Raw genomic sequence first — 19,847 nt, forward strand, 5'->3', positions numbered from 1 at the left:
GCGAGCCGACTTCGCCTCCTTGGCCATTTTGGACTTGACACGTCGCTTTATGTCATAGTACCGTGTCCTCCATCCGCTTGACCATCCCCTCACTATTTACAGCAGCAACAACTTTCACCCACAACACCGTCTTCTTCCGTGTTGGCATCTTGGTGGACTCGGGCCTAAATAGCTGCAGCTGATACTTCATCAGCTCCCGCACCAATGCCACATTTTCTGCATAATTAAACTTTAGATTCTGCCCAGTCTTAGTAGTGGTGCGTGGCTGCGGAGCTGTCTGACTGTCACTATCACTGTCACTTGAGGCTGCTGCAGCAACCTCACCCACCTCCTCCACCTCACTAACCTCACTCTCACTCACCTCCTCCACCTGACCAACCTCCTCCCCCTCACTCACACCCTCCACCACACTCACCTAAGCCACCTCACCCACCTCTGAGTCAGACATAATTGTGTGGTTGAACAATTAACACAGAAAAAAAAAAGACAAACAACACACTCCTCCACTACCTCTGCACGACTCACACACACACACACACACACACACACACACACACACACACACACACACACACACACACAAACACTGACAAGGGACTATAAAGCAAAAAAACTTGGACAAAAAATGAGACAAAACAACAAAAAAAACAAGACTACAAGAATGACAAGACTACTTTCAAACACAATACTACACTCAGAAATCACAAAAAAAACTCCTCACCAAACCAACTACTCACCAACCTCCACAGCACAACCTCCCTCCTCACCACTAACTAAACCCTCGAGGTGCGGACGGTTTGGGGCGTATTTATATGGTAGCGCACAGACACTCCTACATCTGAAACACAACCAATCACGAACGGGGATGATAAGCGAAACTAAAAGTTAAAATGAGGCCGTGGTTGGTAAATAACCCGGCTGCATTTAACATAGACAATAAACAATTAAAACAACAAAAACACGAACGCAAACGACAATGACGGCCGTAAATGGGCCAAAAAACCGAATGCCATCGACATCGGAAAAGACGAAAACAAAAAACTCGACAGCTTCGTAAATTAGCGTATATAGGCCCTCATTCCGAGTTGTTCGCTCGCAAGGCGAATGTAGCAGAGTTACACACGCTAAGCCGCCGCCTACTGGGAGTGAATCTTAGCTTCTTAAAATTGCGACCGACGTACGCGCAATATTGCGATTACAAACGAGTTAGCAGTTTCAGAGTAGCTCCAGACTTACTCTGCCTGTGCGATCATTTCAGTGCTTGTCGTTCCTGGTTGACGTCACAAACACACCCAGCGTTCGCCCAGGCACTCCCACCGTTTCCCCGGCCACTCCTGCGTTTTTTCCGGAAACGGTAGCGTTTTCAGCCACACGCCCCTGAAACGCCGTGTATCCGCCCAGTAACACCCATTTCCTGTCAATCACATTACGATCGCCGGAGCGAAGAAAAAGCCGTGAGTAAAAATACTTTCTTCATAGTAAAGTTACTTGGCGCAGTCGCAGTGCGAACATTGCGCATGCGTACTAAGCGGATTTTCACTGCGATGCGATGAAAAATACCGAGCGAACAACTCGGAATGAGGGCCATAGATTCAAAAAGTTGCATGAAAATGCACCCGATAAAAAATTAGTTTAAACACTACACAAACCGACTCAAACACGAATATTAGTAAATAAACCCCCATGTTGCAATGCAAGGGGTGCAACTACATTTATGTTTTTGCATGCATGCTAAGTAATGGCTGCTTTTGCATGTCGATCACAAACACAGGGCAGTATATTTTTACATTGCAATGTAGATTTGAGTTTGGGCATATCCCTATCAAATCTAATACCTCTTTTAGACCAAATACTGCAAGGCACAGCCGGGAGCCTGACTCGGGTGCTACGCAGCATGCGACCCGCATCAGGCCCCTTTCCACCGCATTTTCCAACCCAGCATATTGCCGGGTTGGTGACGTCGCAAATGACGCGGCAGGGGCGGCACTTGGAGATCACATGTTCTCCAAGCGTCGCCCGTACATTCACTTTATCGGAAAGCCTACAGTTTGCCAGATTAAACACGTGTTCAACTCAGCAAACTACCTGAGTTGGAATGCTGGGTCACTCGACTCGGATTATTTCAACTCGGCCCTTTACACCAACCAGCAACACTGGTTATGCACGTTCATGTGCAATAGCCCGTGTTATATGCTGGCGGTGTGAAAGAGGTATAAATCTCCCTGCACATTTTAAATCTGTCCCCCGGGCAGGTGTGCCAGGCTCAGGTAATGAGAGGGGGCATGGCCAAAGCAGGGAGGTCTGGCCAGCCCACAAACTTGTGAAATATTACAAATATTATTTAATGTGCTGCCTCGAAGCACATAAGGGAGACAGAGCAATGACTGCCTCTGCAGCTGTCTCTCTAACCAGCGCAGCACACAGCAGCATATGTGCTGGACTGGGAAGAGAGGCTGCTGCTGGAGCAGTCACTCCTCTCTCTCCCTGCCCCAAGTTGCCTCTGCCTACAATGGTGAATGATGGGGGGCATGAGACTTGCGTCCCCTCCGGGTCCATCCAACAGGCTCGGGTAAAGAGTTCCTACCTCCCCCTCCCCCACCACTGTGCCACTGCCCTCCTGCAGTGAAACATGGTTTTGACAATGTGCAAAATTACTTGCTCTTTTTTGTTTTACCCCCAATTCAGAATCAGGCCCTAAGCCAGTATGCATAGTATGGAAAAGATAGATACCACTCAAGGTTTCTAAACAGATGCTGATAGGGTTTGTTTGACCAAACAACAACAGTACTTTAAAATGGGATAGTCAGTTCCTTAGACAAAAACAAACAATCACAGAATTAAAATTCAAAGTTAAATAATAATTTCTGATTAAACTCTTGTACTTTTGGATGCAGTAAAATGTTCAATATTTAAAACAAAATGTCATTAAAAATTGCATAAAATATGCATTTAATAAGAAAAAGTAAATAAAAAAGAAATAGCACCTACCTAATATCCATGCATGCAGGATAAGAATGAATATTATTGTCAGTGTGGGCCTCTTATAATATTGGGACCTTCTCTCAGGAACAATGGCTGTCCAAAGGATGGTAGGTTGGCATGTCTTTCTCACCAATAGAGGGGCAATCCCTTGATTGTGAGTCCTTGGAAACGCATTGATGGAGCCCTGAAGCAAGCATGGTGCTTGGAGTAGGCACAGTACAGTGGAGGCAATGAGAATGTTAGAATTGGTCCAATAGGTTTGTAAATGTTATGAGTTGCAGCAGCAGCAGCTCATCCCTGCTTGCTGATCCGGCTGTCTCCTAGCAACCTGGAGACTGGCTTCTATGTGTTGCAGCACACCTGTTTGTGAGTGCTTCGTTACCTGACATCAGGATGTGGTTCTTCAGTCAGGAGCCTGGGTTATGTGCAGTAGCACAGTTGTACTGAGTTAGTAATTAAAGGGAGTCTGGCTGCATTGAACTTTGTCATTGGTTGGTGCTCTCTTTATATTCCCAGTCTTACCATTTCTCCCTGCTGGTCATAGAGTTTCTGTTGCAGCGTGAGCCATTGCCACTCAGCCTTAGCCACAGATTCTGGTTTATAACTTTCTGTACAGCCCCAGGACGTTCCATTACCTGTCCCGTTTGCTAAATCCTGTTCTGGTACCAGTACTAGTCTTTTGTGTTCCCTTTCTGCCTCTCACATTATTGTTGTTTTGTTGGGTGTTATATGTTCTTGCCCAGCCTGTAGACAATCCACCTGTTGGGAGAGTTCTGTATTGGTGTCTATTGTCCATTCCTCCACAGCTGCAGCCTAACAGTACCTTTATTGTCTGTATCTTGTCCCTCCTTGTGGGAGCTAGCTTTGTGAGTTTACTGTCTTCCTTTCTTCCTCAGCTGCAGCTTTACAGAACCCCTATTGTTTGTTTCTGACTATGTAGCACTGCTTCCACTGTCATCATCTCCCAACTATAGTATTGCTCCTTTGTGTCTGTTACTGTGGTTGCCAGGATTAATATTCACTGGCCTGGAGCATTCTGTGTTTGTATGTCTGTTCTGATTTCCCTTTTGGTATTCAATTGTTATGCACTTCTTGTTATGGTCTGTGTACTGGGAAGCCAGGGGATCGGTGGCAGCAGAAGCGATCCGAGTACATACGCGTGAAGCTGCGACTTTTACGGGGGAACGCAGCTACACCTAATGAAAATCTCTGACTCCGTTGTCCTTCCCTGTGGTCGATTAACGCCTGCAGGACTATGGTTTCATGTGCCCACGGCAGCCATGTTTGAACAGGCGGATTAGGTCTGCCCAGACTCCGATGCCCCCCGGTCTTAATTGATGACAAGGCGTTTAATCGAGATAAGAGAGAACAAGGGGAAAACTAACTAAAGCAGATACGACAAAAATGGAGAAGTATGCTAACAAAATAATAAAGTAGTTATGTGCCGCACGACCGCCAGAACAACAACAAATAAGGTAATGCAGCCTAACTGCCAAATACGACCCATTCGTAATAAAGCGAGGACAGCAATGTGGGAATCCCCACACAAATGACAACCAAAAACAAAGAAAGAAAGTATGGCTTCAGACAACAAGTGCGGCAGCGCCGCTACTCACGACACCACAACAGGTGTGCGCAGGGAACGACCGGACCTCCAAGGCTTCGGATACAAGACCACTCCTCAGGAAGGCAGCTCGGAGGAAAGCAGGAAAACGACCCCTAAGACCAGACTCTGGAAACAGGACACAGGATACTGGAGTACCAAAGCTGGACGCAGGAATATACCAGAAGCAGGAAGACAGGCTCCACAGGAAGCTATCACGGGCGGGGATGGACTGTCGTGGCTCCCATAAAAATGCCCTGCAGACCAATGAGAGGAGATCCAGCAGCCCAGCCCCAAAGACCCTGATTATTTCACCTGTCTCAGGGCGCGCGGCGCACAGCGTCCCGGCTGCATAGCAACCGCCGGGATCACAGTGCAGAGCGGCCGCCTGGCGTCCCTGGTTGCCACGCAACCAGCCGGGGATGGAGAGCCAGAGTCAGAAGTGATGCGCCAGCCCCACTGCCTAGCAACGGCCGGGAGCCAGCGTGGCCCGCTGCTACTGACACTTCTGTTGTTGCCGGTAGCAACTACTGTGGGTTTGGAGCATTGCTTGTCATTTATGTAACAGTTGATATGTGCCTTATCCACTCCTGATACCACTGTGCGTAATACTCCTGCTGTTTACCAGTACCTGCCAGTGCAGTTTGATCTAGTCTTTGTCTAGTGTGTGCCGTCTGTCCGGCTCTTACCCACTCTGTGCCAGGTGGGTGCCTTCTCCAGCATATTTCCTTGCATTTGCCCAGCCTCCAATAGTTTCCTTGTCCACATTAAGACCTGGGGGCATCTGAGTACTGGGTGGACTTAAACTACTTAGGAAAGGTGGCTGCTAAGGTGAAGCTTTAGTACGCAGTAGACTTGAGGATTGCTGGGCTTGCATAACACTCCATCCAGATACATTCCCCAGATCATTTCAATCAACACTCTCTCCAGATATACTCCCCAGATCCAGAGCTGGCCCTAACCAATTTGATGCCCTAGGCAAGATTTTGGCTGGTGCCTCCTAGCACCGCCGCTAGTACCGCCTCTGACTGTGCGCCCCTTTCCCAGCACCATCACCCATCACTAATAGCATTTCTCATTTTGGTGCTCCTACCCCCTATATTTTAAATAGGAACAGTACGCACATTCAGTGCGCAGCCCAAAAAGGGGCATGTTTTTGCTGGGAAGGGCCATGGGCACACAATAGTACCTCCAATTCAAATTACGCTGCACAGTAGTGCAACTTTATTCACATTATATCATGTGATAGTGTCTCTTATCCACGTTACATCACACAGTAGTACCACTTTACCTTATATATGTTACTTCTCACAGTAGTGCCCCTTTTTTACATTACATCACACTGAATTGCTCCTTATTCACATTAAACCACACCATATTGCTCTTTATTCACATTAGACCACACAGAAGTGCCCTTTCTATATGTTATGCCACACAGTAGAGCACCTGATACACATTATGCTACACATTAGTAATGCCTTTCTACACATAATACCACACAGTAATGCCCCTTACACATGACACACATTATTAAAGCCCTTATACACATAATGGCACACATAATGCCCCTTACACATATGCCACACATTATTAATGCCCTTATACACATAATGACACACAGTGCCCCTTACACATTTGTTGCACATTATTAATGCATTTATACACATGACACACATAATGTACCTTACATATATGCCGAAAACTATTGCCCAACCAACTCCCCTGCACACAGCACTCTCACTGCCACTTACACTGTGACCTCTGCTTGCATACATCCTACCACAATACATGAAGCAGGAGATGCCTGGCATGAGTCAGGTGTTAGCTCCCAGCCAGTTCTGCTAACATCGGGAGCCTTTTTTTTGCCAAAAATGCATCTTATTTGCATTGCTATGTGACTAGGATGCACAAGCAGCTTCTGCTGATTAAAATGATATACAGTATGCCTATATTGTGTGTGCGACTGTGGCTGTTTCTGCATATGAAATGCTACGTTACAGTGATTTCCAGAAATACACTGTAACGTACCATTTTGTGTGCAGATTCAGCCACCGTCACACAGAATATAGGCATGCTTTATATAATTTTAATCAACAAAAGCTGCTTGTGCCCCATGGCATTCCAAATGCCCTAGGCATTTGCCAATGCCTGGGACCGGCTCTGCCCAGATCGTAATAGTAAAGTTGTTAACAGCCCAGAGGCTAGATCAGGCCACTTAGTAGCAAATTCACAGTAGGTAGGTATGGTGTATAAACCTAATGTGTTTAGCTGCTGCCAAAAAAAAAAAAACAGAGAAGTATTGGAAAGTAGACTCTTTTTTAGGAGCACTCTAATTCAGAGGACATGTTGATACTGATAAAATCATTTTTAATGAGTAAATCATAAAATAGGATTTAAGGAGTATCTGAGTATGAATAAAGAAGCTTCGCGAAAATATGAAAAAAGATTATAAATCATGCGTGATATCCATATCACAATCTACCAGTTGCCGGAAATTAATAGCTGTGGTACCAAAAATAATTCATCATTGCACGTTGAAACTCATGTAGTATGTGACCATCATTTATTCTGCAGATATCCATTATGGATCATTATAGATGAAGAGAATTAAATCATTGGTCATGTGAAAACCGAGTACCCAATAATATATGTATAAGTGACACTGTGTTGGGGAGTCAATTTGTTGCAGTACCAGGGTGTTCAGAGGTGGTCTCCCATCCTATTACTAACCCAGCCTTTCACTGCTTAGCTTCCAAGGTCAAAAGAGATTGGGCATCTCCAGTGAGGTATGACCGCAAATATTGTACTCACCCTCTTAAGTCACCCAGGTATATATAGTATGATCGCTATATATTATGGATTTGTAAACATATATGGTACAATGGTCGACAGAACAATGAGATTATGTGCAGCCACCTGGCTTAGTCACCATGTGACACATCAGCCACAAGAGAAGTACACATATGAGTGAAGGCCTGTTATGTGGGAAAAATTCTTTGACACCACACAACGTCCACAATTAGGACTTGCCTTTCACTAGATGCAGAAAATTAAATCATTAGTCATGTGAAAACCGAGTACCCAATAATATATGTATAAGTGACACTGTATTGGGGAGTCAATTTGTTGCAGTACCAGGGTGTTCAGAGGTGGTCTCCCATCCTATTACTAACCCGGCCTTTCCCTGCTTAGCTTCCAAGGTCAGAAGAGATTGGGCATCTCCAGTGAGGTATGACCGCAAATATTGTACTCACCCTTCTTGAGTCACCCAGGTATATATAGTATAACCGCTATATATTAAGGATTTGTAAACATATATGGTACAATGGTCAACAGAAAAATGAGATTATGTGCAGCCACCTGGCTTAGTCACCATGTGACACATCAGCCACAAGAAAAGTACACACATGAGTAAAGGCCTATTGTGTGGGAAAAAATTATTTGACACCACACAAGGTCCACAATTAGGACTTGCCTTTCACTCCTAGAAAGTCCTAGGGGCACCAGAACGGCCGTATCAGATTATACCAATTTATTGGTGCCAAATATAATTGCACAAACTGCAAGTGTAGCAGTGAATTTACAAAATAGTATATGAGATATAATTATTCACCCCTATGCATTAAACCAGATAAATGCTAAAAATATTTTTTTAGCACTAGTGCCTGGAACCTGTAGCAGATCCCTGCACTGTTATGAGAAGGCAGGCTTTAAATATGTGCTTGACAGCAGATCACTGCTGGTGTTGTAGAAAACTTGCACAATTAATAAATAATTGAACCTAATGAGCACTAAAGTTCAGAGCATTTGCTGAAATATGCAGTTATTGAGAAAATAGGATTAATTTCAGGAATGAGCCTGATAAATATTCCCGTGATGTTTGTAGTGACTTGCTATTGTTGTTTGTAGCAAGTATAAATTATCCCAGCATTGTCTCCCTTTAATTGGTGGAGAGAAAGAGGCAATTGGGTCCTTATGGTATTGCTGGCTGGGACAGTTTATCCAGTAGTGCTCTTAACCATGATTTGAAAAGTAACAAAGTAACTATAATTGGAAATATAGTATCTCAGTTGTTTCAAATGTTCGTATACATAGTTACTGACCATGCATGCAGAGTTCTAATGGCTGCTGGTTGCTCAAAAATTCTGTGCTGACAAGCTGAATTATTAAAGTGCATTCACAAAAGGGGGTGCAAGGTATACGATACCAACTCCAGTAGTGGTGCCGTCGCTGAGAGTCCCGCTTGCCGCCGTGCCTGGGCTCCGGGGGCTACAGCGGCGTAAAGCCGAAGTCTCACCGTCCGAGGAACGGAGCTTCGCGGCCGTTGCCTGGTGACCGTTCTAGGGATTCCGGCTGGTGCGGTCACGTGTGCGCATCACGTGATCGCAATCCTTCCTTGACGTACGTTTCGCATAATGAGCTTGATCACAGGACGAGTGTTTAGCTGCTGAGAACCTTTTTAAAGGTTATCAATATGGGACCCAATGAACACTTACATGTGAAACTCAGAAATTAGAATATCGTGCAAAAGTTTATTTATTTCAGTAATTCAACTTAAAAGGTGAAACTAATATATTATATAGACTCATTACATGCAAAGTGCAATATTTCAAGCCTTTGTCTGTTATAATTTTGATGATTGTGGTTTACAGCTTAAGAAAACCCCAAATCCAAAATCTCAGAAAATTAGAATATTACGTAAAATCAATAAAAAAAGGATTTTAAATACAAAAATGTCAGCCCTCTGAAAAGTATAACCATGAATATGTATTCAGTACTTGGTTTGGGCCCCTTTTGCATTAATTACTGCCTCAATGCGATGTGGCATGGTTTCTATCAGCCTGTGGCACTACTGAGGTGTTATGGAAGACCAAGATGCTTCAATAACGGTCTTCAGCTCTTCTGTATTGTTTGGTCTCATGTCTCTCATATTTCTCTTGGCAATGCCCCATAGATTCTCTATGGGGTTCAGGTCAGGTGAGTTTGCTGGCCAATCCAGCACAGTAATCCCACTGCCATCGAACCAGGTTTTGGTACTTTTGGCAGTGTGGGCAGGTGCCAAGTCCTGCTGGAAAATTAAGTCAGCATCTGCATCTCTTGTCAAGCCGCTCCTGAACAACAAACAGTGTCAATAGAAAAAACAGTTCCTCCTATGGTGCTGTCAATTAAAGCTGCAGAAGAAATCACAAAGTGGGTCACCAAACCCACAATAATAGAGACATGCAGAAAAGGTACAATCTCACTTGTGCTTCAAAATGTTCCAAGCTCTTAGCGATCCTCAGTATGATATTTTTCACAATGACGGAATGTCCAAATATAAAAAGAAAACAAAAAATCACAGAACAGTGTGATACTGTATAAGAATTAAATTTCTCCCAATAGGTGTTTGAAGGAAAAAGAGGTGATGTAGAAATAGTTGAAATAAACACCCGAATGGATGCTTACATGAATGCTTACTTGTAAATAGAGATGTGCACCAGAAATTTTTTCGGGTTTTGTGTTTTGGTTTTGGATTCGGTTCCGCGGCCGTTTTTTGGATTCGGACGCATTTTGGCAAAACCTCCCTGAAAATGTTTTGTCGGATTCGGGTGTGTTTTGGATTCGGGTGTTTTTTTTTTCATAAACCCCTCAAAAACAGCTTAAATCATAGAATTTGGGGGTCATTTTGATCCTATAGTATTATTAACCTCAATAACCACAATTTCCACTCATTTCCAGTCTATTCTTAACACCTCACACCTCACAATACTATTTTTAGTCCTAAAATTTGCACCGAGGTCGCAAAGCATCCCAAGAGGGCGGCACAAACACCTGTCCCATCTAGGAGTGGCACTGCAGTGTCAGACAGGATGGCACTTAAAAAAACTGGACCCAAACAGCACATGATGCAAAGAAAAGAGAAAAAGAGGTGCACTGTGGTCGCTGGACGGCTAAGCTAAGCGACACAAACACCTCAATATCACAGGAATTATTTGTTCTAATCAATGGTATTATTGGTCCAAATCACTGGAAGAAAATGACAAAATCACTGGAACTATTTGTTCTAATCAATGGTATTATTGGTCCAAATCACTGGAAGAAAATGACAAAATCACTGGAATTATTCGTTCTAATCAATGGTATTATTGGTCCAAATCACTGGAAGAAAATGACACAATCTCTGGAATTATTCGTAAACATTTGTAGAAAGTCGCTGCTTTCTGATTACAGAAATGCTCAGATATTCCTGCAAATCCACAATCCCTTCCCAGAGGAGAAAGAAATTGAGAAACCGTTGTTTGAGAACGTTTATTCTCTTTCCCTTACAAAGGAACAAACCACTTTCCAAGAAGACTGACGTTTTTGGGATTATGGAGACATAATGTTTTTGAATATAAATCCTAAAGCATGTGGTGTATTAGAGCAAAAGAGTGCAAGAGACCAGCCATGCAGTTTCTGAAATATTATGACAAAATGCTCCTGTATTTCATAAGCACTCATTCCTAACTCTGCTAAGTACTGTTTGGTATACTGTATCTGGCTTCCATGTGGTAGTTGTCCATTATTTCAGCTTCCATTGACCTTTTTGAAAGCAGTAGAAGTTATCGATTATTTTTTAAATTTTTATTTTCCCCTATTTTTAATTTTCTCCTGCATAGCCCAGTAAAATGTTGCAATGTTAAGTATTGACTTGTGCCTTCTGGGGGTCCACTTCTTCACCAAACCCAGCCAAATCTCATCCTAACCCTCTGTTCCACGTTCTCTATGTACCCCATCTGTGTCACCCATGTCTGTCTACCTTTCCTTTTTAGATTGTAAGCTCTCACGAGCAGGGTCCTCTTCCCTCATGTGCTTATCTTTTGTCTTACTTTAATAATCTTCAACTGTACCACATCCAGCAGTCTTCTGCCACCTGATACTTATTCCAGTGTCATCTGCTGATGTAACTGTGTATTTACCCTGTACTTGTCTTATACTGTCATCAACTGTAAGTTGCTGTTTTCCTGTTTGATTATTTATGTACTCTGTAACTGGGCGCTGCAGAACCCTTGTGGCGCCATATAAATAAAGGATAATAATAATAATAATAATAATAATAATAATATAGGGTGTATAATCCCCAGGTGTATCTCACACATCACACAGTACAGTATATAGGGTGTATAATCCCCAGGTGTATCTCACACATCGCTCAGTACAGATTACAGGATGTATAATCACCAGGTGTATAACACATGTCGCACATTACAGTATACATACTGGTCACAACAATGCAGCAGATATTGAGCACTGATCAGGATACTAGAAGTGACACAGAGCTGCAAGATACAGCAATGGCCTACTGTACTGTACTATATATGTATACTGCTGGTCACCAAAATGCTGCACTGTCCTACTATATACTGCTCACAATAATGCAGCACAGATATGGAATGGATACTTGCAGTGACACAGAGCTGCAAGATACTACAGCAATAGCCTACTGTACTGTACAACTATATACTGTTGGTCACCAAAATGCTGCACTGTAATACTATATACTGTATACTGCTCACAAAAATGCAGCATAGATATGGAATGGATACTTGCAGTGACACAGAGCTACAAGATACTACAGCAATGGCCTAATGTACTGTACAACTATATACTGTTGGTCACCAAAATGCTGCACTGTAATACTATATATACTGCTCACAAAATGCAGCACAAATATGGAATGAATACTTGCAGTGACACTGAGCTACAAGATACAGCAATGGCCTACTGTACTGTACAACTATATACTGTTGGTCACCAAAATGCTGCTCTGTAATACTATATATAATGCTCACAAAATGCCGCACAGATATGGGATGGATACTTGCAGTGACACAGAGCTGCAAGATACAGCAATGGCCTACTGTACTGTACAACTATATACTGTTGGTCACCAAAATGCTGCACTGTGATACTATATATACTGCTCACAAAAATGCAGCACAGATATGGAATGGATACTTGCAGTGAAATAGAGCAGCAAGATACTATAGCAATGGCCTACTGTACTGTACAACTATATACTGTTGGTCATCAAAATGCTGCACTGTACTACTATATATACTGCTCACAAAAATGCAGCACAGATATGGAATGGATACTTGCAGTGACACTAAGCTGCAAGATACTACAGCAATGGCCTAATGTACTGTACAACTATATACTGTTGGTCACCAAAATGCTGCACTGTAATACTATATATACTGCTCACAAAAATGCAGCACAGATATGGAATGGATACTTGCAGTGACACAGAGCTGCAAGATACTACAGCAATGGCCTAATGTACTGTACAACTATATACTGTTGGTCACCAAAATGCTGCACTGTACTACTATATATACTGCTCACAAAAATGCAGCACAGATATGGAATGGATACCTGCAGTGACACTAAGCTGCAAGATACTACAGCAATGGCCTAATGTACTGTACAACTATATACTGTTGGTCACCAAAATGCTGCACTGTAATACTATATATACTGCTCACAAAATGCAGCACAGATATGGAATGGATACTTGCAGTGACACAGAGCTGCAAGATACTACAGCAATGGCCTAATGTACTGTACAACTATATACTGTTGGTTACCAAAATGCTGCACTGTAATACTATATATAATGCTCACAAAATGCCGCACAGATATGGGATGGATACTTACAGTGACACAGAGCTGCAAGATACAGAAATGGCCTACTGTACTGTACAACTATATACTGTTGGTCACCAAAATGCTGCACTGTGATACTATATATACTGCTCACAAAAATGCAGCACAGATATGGAATGGATACTTGCAGTGAAACAGAGCAGCAAGATACTATAGCAATGGCCTACTGTACTGTACAACTATATACTGTTGGTCATCAAAATGCTGCACTGTACTACTATATATACTGCTCACAAAAATGCAGCACAGATATGGAATGGATACTTGCAGTGACACTAAGCTGCAAGATACTACAGCAATGGCCTAATGTACTGTACAACTATATACTGTTGGTCACCAAAATGCTGCACTGTAATACTATATATAATGCTCACAAAAATGCAGCACAGATATGGAATGGATACTTGCAGTGACACAGAGCTGCAAGATACTACAGCAATGGCCTAATGTACTGTACATCTATATACTGTTGGTCACCAAAATGCTGCACTGTACTACTATATATACTGCTCACAAAAATGCAGCACAGATATGGAATGGATACTTGCAGTGACACTAAGCTGCAAGATACTACAGCAATGGCCTAATGTACTGTACAACTATATACTGTTGGTTACCAAAATGCTGCACTGTAATACTATATATACTGCTCACAAAATGCAGCACAGATATGGAATCGATACTTGCAGTGACACTGAGCTGCAAGATACTACAGCAATGGCCTACTGTACTGTACAACTATATACTGTTGGTCACCAAAATGAAGCACACTGAGCACAGATATTTGCAGCACACTGAGCACAGATATGGAGCTTTTAAGGCAGAGAACGTAGATATTTGAAGCACACTGAGCACAGTTATTTGCAGCACACTGAGCACAGATATTTGTAGCACACTGAGCACAAGTTTCGGAGCTTTTCAGGGAGAGAACGCAGCCACGTCCTCTCCGTTAAATCTCCAATGCACGAGTGAAAATGGCGGCAATGCGCGACTCTTTATATAGAATACGAATCTCGCGAGAATCTGACAGCGGGATGATGACGTTCGGCCGCGTTCGTGTTAACCGAACAAGGCGGGAAGATCCGAGGCTGCCTCGGAACCATATAAAATAGGTGAAGTTTGGGGGGGTTCGGATCTCGAGGAACCGAACCCGCTCATCTCTACTTGTAAACAATGGGTGTGAAGCACATTAAGGTTTCCTTGGTTCTCAATGGAGTCCTCGTCATGTGTATTGAGGAATAAAACCTCTCATTGCATATGGATATAAAACCAGAGATGGACCATATTAGAATCCAAAACTTTTTATTTATAAAAAATAAACATATATGGGACACAGGGCCGGCCCAAGCCAAAAAAAAATTGTTACACAAATATAGATTTTGGCGCCCCTCCCCAATTTGAAATAGGGTTAGTGCAGCATTACAGTAGTGTCCGTCAGACCCATTACACGACACAGTATTACCCCTTATATATGTTAGGGCCCCTTACACACATTCCACCACAGTAGAGGAGGGAGGGAGTGCCCAGCTGAAAACCATGGCTTCTGTACACAGCACACACATCAGTGGCCTATCTAATACATGATAAATTCATATGTGTAGGGTGATTGCTAGCTTACTACACACCAGGCACAAATGGAGATGGCTCACTGGAGGGCTGCATGCATTCATGCCCACAATACTGACCATCTGCAATGAGAGAGAGATAGGGACAGCAGGGACCATGGTAACAGCAGGTGGGAGGTGTGTGGCTTCCTGTTACCAGGCACAGGGAGTAGCCCAGCCTCGATTAGGATGCTTTGTACCTGGTCAAGTGCTCTGTGTCTCCCCCCAGCCTGCCGTCCACCTCCTTCCAGCTCTCAGGCTACCCCAGTGGCTGGTATGCAGGTAGAATCGGGATTCCGTCTGGATCATAGGCGTGAGCAGCTAAATTTATTAGGGAGTGCACTGCAGGAAGGGTGTGCCTAGCACCACCCAGGAGCATGTCTAGCACTATTTTACATTTTCTTAGTAAAATCACATGGCTTAATCTAATTTCTACCTACTTCCTAATAATAAAGTAGATCTAAAACACCCCAGAGAAATAAAATGAAACATAATGGTGCGACCACCGGCCGGTACTTACTGTCCGCTACAGCATAACCTTGAGCCCTAGCTGCTGCTGCACTCTATCACTGCTTACACTTCCCCAACCTATCCCTGACCAAGTGGTGGCATTAGAGAGTGGTGGGTCTAGGTGCATATGCATCCCCTCCTCCACACACACACAAACACACCTCACCCCTTGCACTCCCACCACCTACACCCTGATTTTGAGCCGACCACTCTGAAAAGTACGGGAGATTTAGGGGGCTGAACATTTGAGTTTTAATATAAGACAAGTAAAGTTTAAAGTTTACACGTGCCATCATAGCCACTTTCCATGCCATCAGTCCCCTTCTCTGTAGGACACCAGCATTTTTACACATGTCCCCATGCTCACCAGCTACTGACAGTAGTGCCCCTTATTCATGTTATGCCACACAGTACGAGTCAAAATTCACTTTATGCCACACGTTATGTGCCGAAATTCACATTAAGCCACACAGTATGAGCCGAAATTCACATTACGCCACACAGTATGAGCCGAAATTCATATTACGCCACTCGGTATTTGCCGAAATTCACATTATGCCACACGGTATGAGCCGAAATTCATTTTATGCAACACGGTATGAGCCGAAATTCACATTACGTCACATAGTATGAGCCGAAATTCACATTACACCACACGGTATGAGCCGAAATTCACATTACGCCACACGGTATGAGCCGGCATTCACATTACGCCACACGGTATGAGCCGAAATTCACATTACGCCACACGGTATGAGCCGAAATTCACATTATGTCACATAGTATGAGCCGAAATTCACATTATGCCACACAGTATGAGCCGAAATTCATGTTACGTCACACAATATGGGACGAAATTCACATTACGAAACACAGTATGAGCCGAAATTAACATTACGCCACACAGTATGAGCCGAAATTCACATTACGCCACATAGTATGAGCTCGCACACAGGTTCACCAACACCCGGCCACTGCTGCTCTGTCTACTTTACGGCAGCTGAGGACGCTGAAAATGAAGACCGCAGAGCCACTACTGAGATCAATCATAGCAGCATGGGGAGAGCTGACAGCAGCAGCCTCATCCGTACAGCTGCAAAAAAATAAAAAATAAAATAAAAATCAACCGAACGACCTGGGGGCATGCGCCTGAATCTGCCACTGTCTCCAGTACATACAGCATAGATTATATTATTCACAGACACCCACTCCCCCACAGCACATCGATACTATATTACCTTATACACAGCACCACGCATCCACCATAGCACATCCATAGTATATTATGATATATCCAGCCCCCTCCCCCATATCACACCCAAACCCATAGGGGTATATATGCAATTGCGGTCGAATTGCCGCAAAAGTCGAAAAAAAAGGGCATTTTCGACAAAAAAACCCTGTCGAATTGGATTCGACAATGCAATACAGTACTTTTCTTCAAAATAACTGCCGTTTCAGATTCGACTTTTATCAAATCGACATTTTCAAAATTCGACATGTCTGCAATGGTCAAAATGCGGCTTTTCGACAAAAGTATATTCAATTAAAGAATGTCGATTCGACAACAGTGCTTTTCGACAGTAATTTCGTCAATTTCATTCCTCCTCACTTTGCTGGCGGAATCTAATAAAAAAATGTAAAAACATGTTTTTTTGTGTGTTTTTTTTATTGCTAATAGCATATCTATTTATATTAGAAGGGATTATCTACTTGGTTTGTCTATTAGGAGACACAAGTATTATTTATATATTTTTTTAAAGAATATATATTTTTTAACTGACTAAAATAGAGAGAGCTTGGTTTTCAGTGGGAATGGGTTAAAATCAAGAAAAAAATGTGTGGGGTCCCCCCTCCTAAGCATTACCAGCCTCGGGCTCTTTGAGCCGGTCCTGGTTGTAAAAATACAGGGGGGGAATTGACAGGGGATCCCCCTATTTTTTGTACCAGCACCGGGCTCTGCGTCCGGTCCTGGTGCAAAAAATACGGGGGACAAAAGACGTAGGGGTCCCCCATATTTTTAACACCAGCACCGGGCTCCACTAGCTGGAGAGATAATGCCACAGCCGGGGGACACTTTTATATCGGTCCCTGCAGCCGTGGCATTAAATCCCCAACTAGTCACCCCTGGCCGGGGTACCCTGGAGGAGTGGGGACCCCTTAAATCAAGGGGTCCCCTCTCCAGCCACCCAAGGGCCAGGCGTGAAGCCCGAGGCTGTCCTCCCATCCAAGGGCTGTAGATGGGGGGCTGATAGCCTTGTGTCAAAGAAAAGAATATTGTTTTTTGCAGCAGAACTACAAGTCCAAGCAAGCCTCCCCCGCAAGCTGGTACTTGGAGAACCACAAGTACTAGCATGCGGGGGGAAACGGGCCCGCTGGTACCTGTAGTTCTACTGCAAAAAAAATACCCAAATAAAAACAGTACACGCACACCGTGATAGTAAAACTTTATTACATACATGCCGACACACACATTCCTACCTATGTTCACACGCCGACCTCTGACCACTTCTCCAAGTAGAATCTATGGGGTACCTGAAAATAAAATTATACTCACCAAAATCCAGTGTAGCATCTCTCGTCTTCTTTTTTGTAATCCACGTACTTGGCAAAAAAAGAAAACGCATTACCCGGACCACGCACTGAAAGGGGTCCCATGTTTACACATGAGACCCCTTTCCCCGAATTCTGAGACCCCCCGTGACTCCTGTCACAGAGGGTCCCTTCAGCCAATCAGGGAGCGCCACGTCGTGGCACTCTCCTAATTGGCTGTGCGCATCTGAGCTGTCAGACGGCAGATCGCACAGCCGCTCCATTATCTTCAATGGTGGGAACTTTGCGGTCAGCGGTGAGGTCACTCGCGGTCAGCGGCTGACCACGGGTAACCTCACCGCTGACCGCAAAGTTCTCACCATTGAAGATAATGGAGCGGTATATGCTATGCGCGTCTGACAGCGCGTCTACGGACTAGAAGAAAAGAATTTACCGGTAGGTATCAAAATCCTATTTTATTATACGTCCTAGAGGATGCTGGGGACGACATCAAGACCATGGGGTCTATACCAAAGCTCCAGTATGGGCAGGAGAGTGCGGATGACCCTGCACACCAATTGACCGAACTTGAGGTCTTCATCGGCCAAGGTGTCAAACTTGTAGAATTTAGCAAATGTGTTTGACCCTGACCAAGTAGCTGCTCGGCAAAGTTGCAATGCCGAGACCCCCCGGGCAGCCGCCCAGGATGAGCCCACCTTCCTAGTGGAATGGGCCTTCACCGACGTCGGTAACGGCAATCGTACTTTTGATCCAATGCGCAATAGTCTGCTTGGAAGCAGGACACCCAATTTTGTGGGTGGCATACAGGACAAACAAAGACTCTGTTTCCCATATTCGAGCTGTTCTAGCGACATAAATCTTCAAAGCCCTAACCACATCTAGAGACTTTGACTCAGCGAACGTGTCAGTAACTACTGGCACCACGATAGGTTGGTTTATGTGGAAAGAAGAAAAAACCTTCGGAAGAAAATGTTGACGAGTCCTCAACTCTGCCCTATCTTCATGGAAGATCAGGTAAGGGCTCTTGTGAGACAAGGCCCCCAATTCAGACACCCGCCGCGTGGATGCCAATGCCAAAAGCATCACCACTTTCCAAGTGAGAAACTTCAACTCTATCTCTTGTAGAGGCTCAAACCAATCTGATTGAAGGAACTGCAACACCACGTTAAGGTCCCATGGTGCCACTGGAGGCACAAATGGAGGTTGGATGTGCAGAACTTCTTTCACTAAAGTCTGAACCTCTGGAAGACAGGTCAATTGTTTTTGGAAGAACACTGACAAGGCCGAAATCTGGACCTTGATTGATCCCAATCGTAGGCCCGCCTCCATACCAGCCTGCAGAAAATGGAGAAAACATCCCAACTCAAACTCTTCCGTAGAAGCCTTCTTGGATCCACACCAAGACACATATTTTCTCCAAATACGGTGGTAATGTTTCGACGTTACTCCTTTCCTGGCCTGAATAAGGGAGGGGATGACTTCACTGGGAATACCCTTTCGGGCTAGGATCCGGCGCTCAGCAACCATGCCTTCAAACATAGCCACGGTAAGTCTTGATACATGCATGGACCCTGCTGCAGCAGGTCCTCGCGAAGAGGAAGAGGCAGAGGATCTTTTATGAGCAACTCCTGAAGATCTGGGTACCAAGCCCTCCTTGGCCAATCTGGGGCAATGAAGATTGCTCGAACTCTTGTTCTTCTTATGATCCGGAGCACTTTTGGGATCAGCGGAAGTGGAGGGAAGACATACACCGACCGGAACACCCACTGGGCCACCAGCGCATCCACTGCTATTGCTTGAGGGTCTCTTGACCTGGAACAATATTTCTGAAGCTTCTTGTTGAGATGAGATGCCATCATGTCTACTTGAGGTACTCCCCAAAGACTTGTCACCTCTGTGAAGACTTC

The 19,847-nt window shown here is 44.1% G+C and overlaps 1 protein-coding gene and 2 pseudogenes across 1 annotated transcript in view; all 3 read right to left on the reverse strand.

Moving 5' to 3' along the window:
- ADCY2 (adenylate cyclase 2) overlaps nucleotides 1-19,847 on the reverse strand; it is a 1,664,414-nt gene that overhangs the window by 1,271,529 nt on the left and 373,038 nt on the right. The window lies entirely within an intron of this gene.
- On the reverse strand, nucleotides 7,266-7,385 carry LOC134930418 (5S ribosomal RNA; annotated as a pseudogene).
- LOC134930421 (5S ribosomal RNA) lies at nucleotides 7,709-7,828 on the reverse strand (annotated as a pseudogene).

Source organism: Pseudophryne corroboree, chromosome 5, assembly GCF_028390025.1.
Source record: "Pseudophryne corroboree isolate aPseCor3 chromosome 5, aPseCor3.hap2, whole genome shotgun sequence".
NCBI lineage: Eukaryota > Metazoa > Chordata > Amphibia > Anura > Myobatrachidae > Pseudophryne > Pseudophryne corroboree.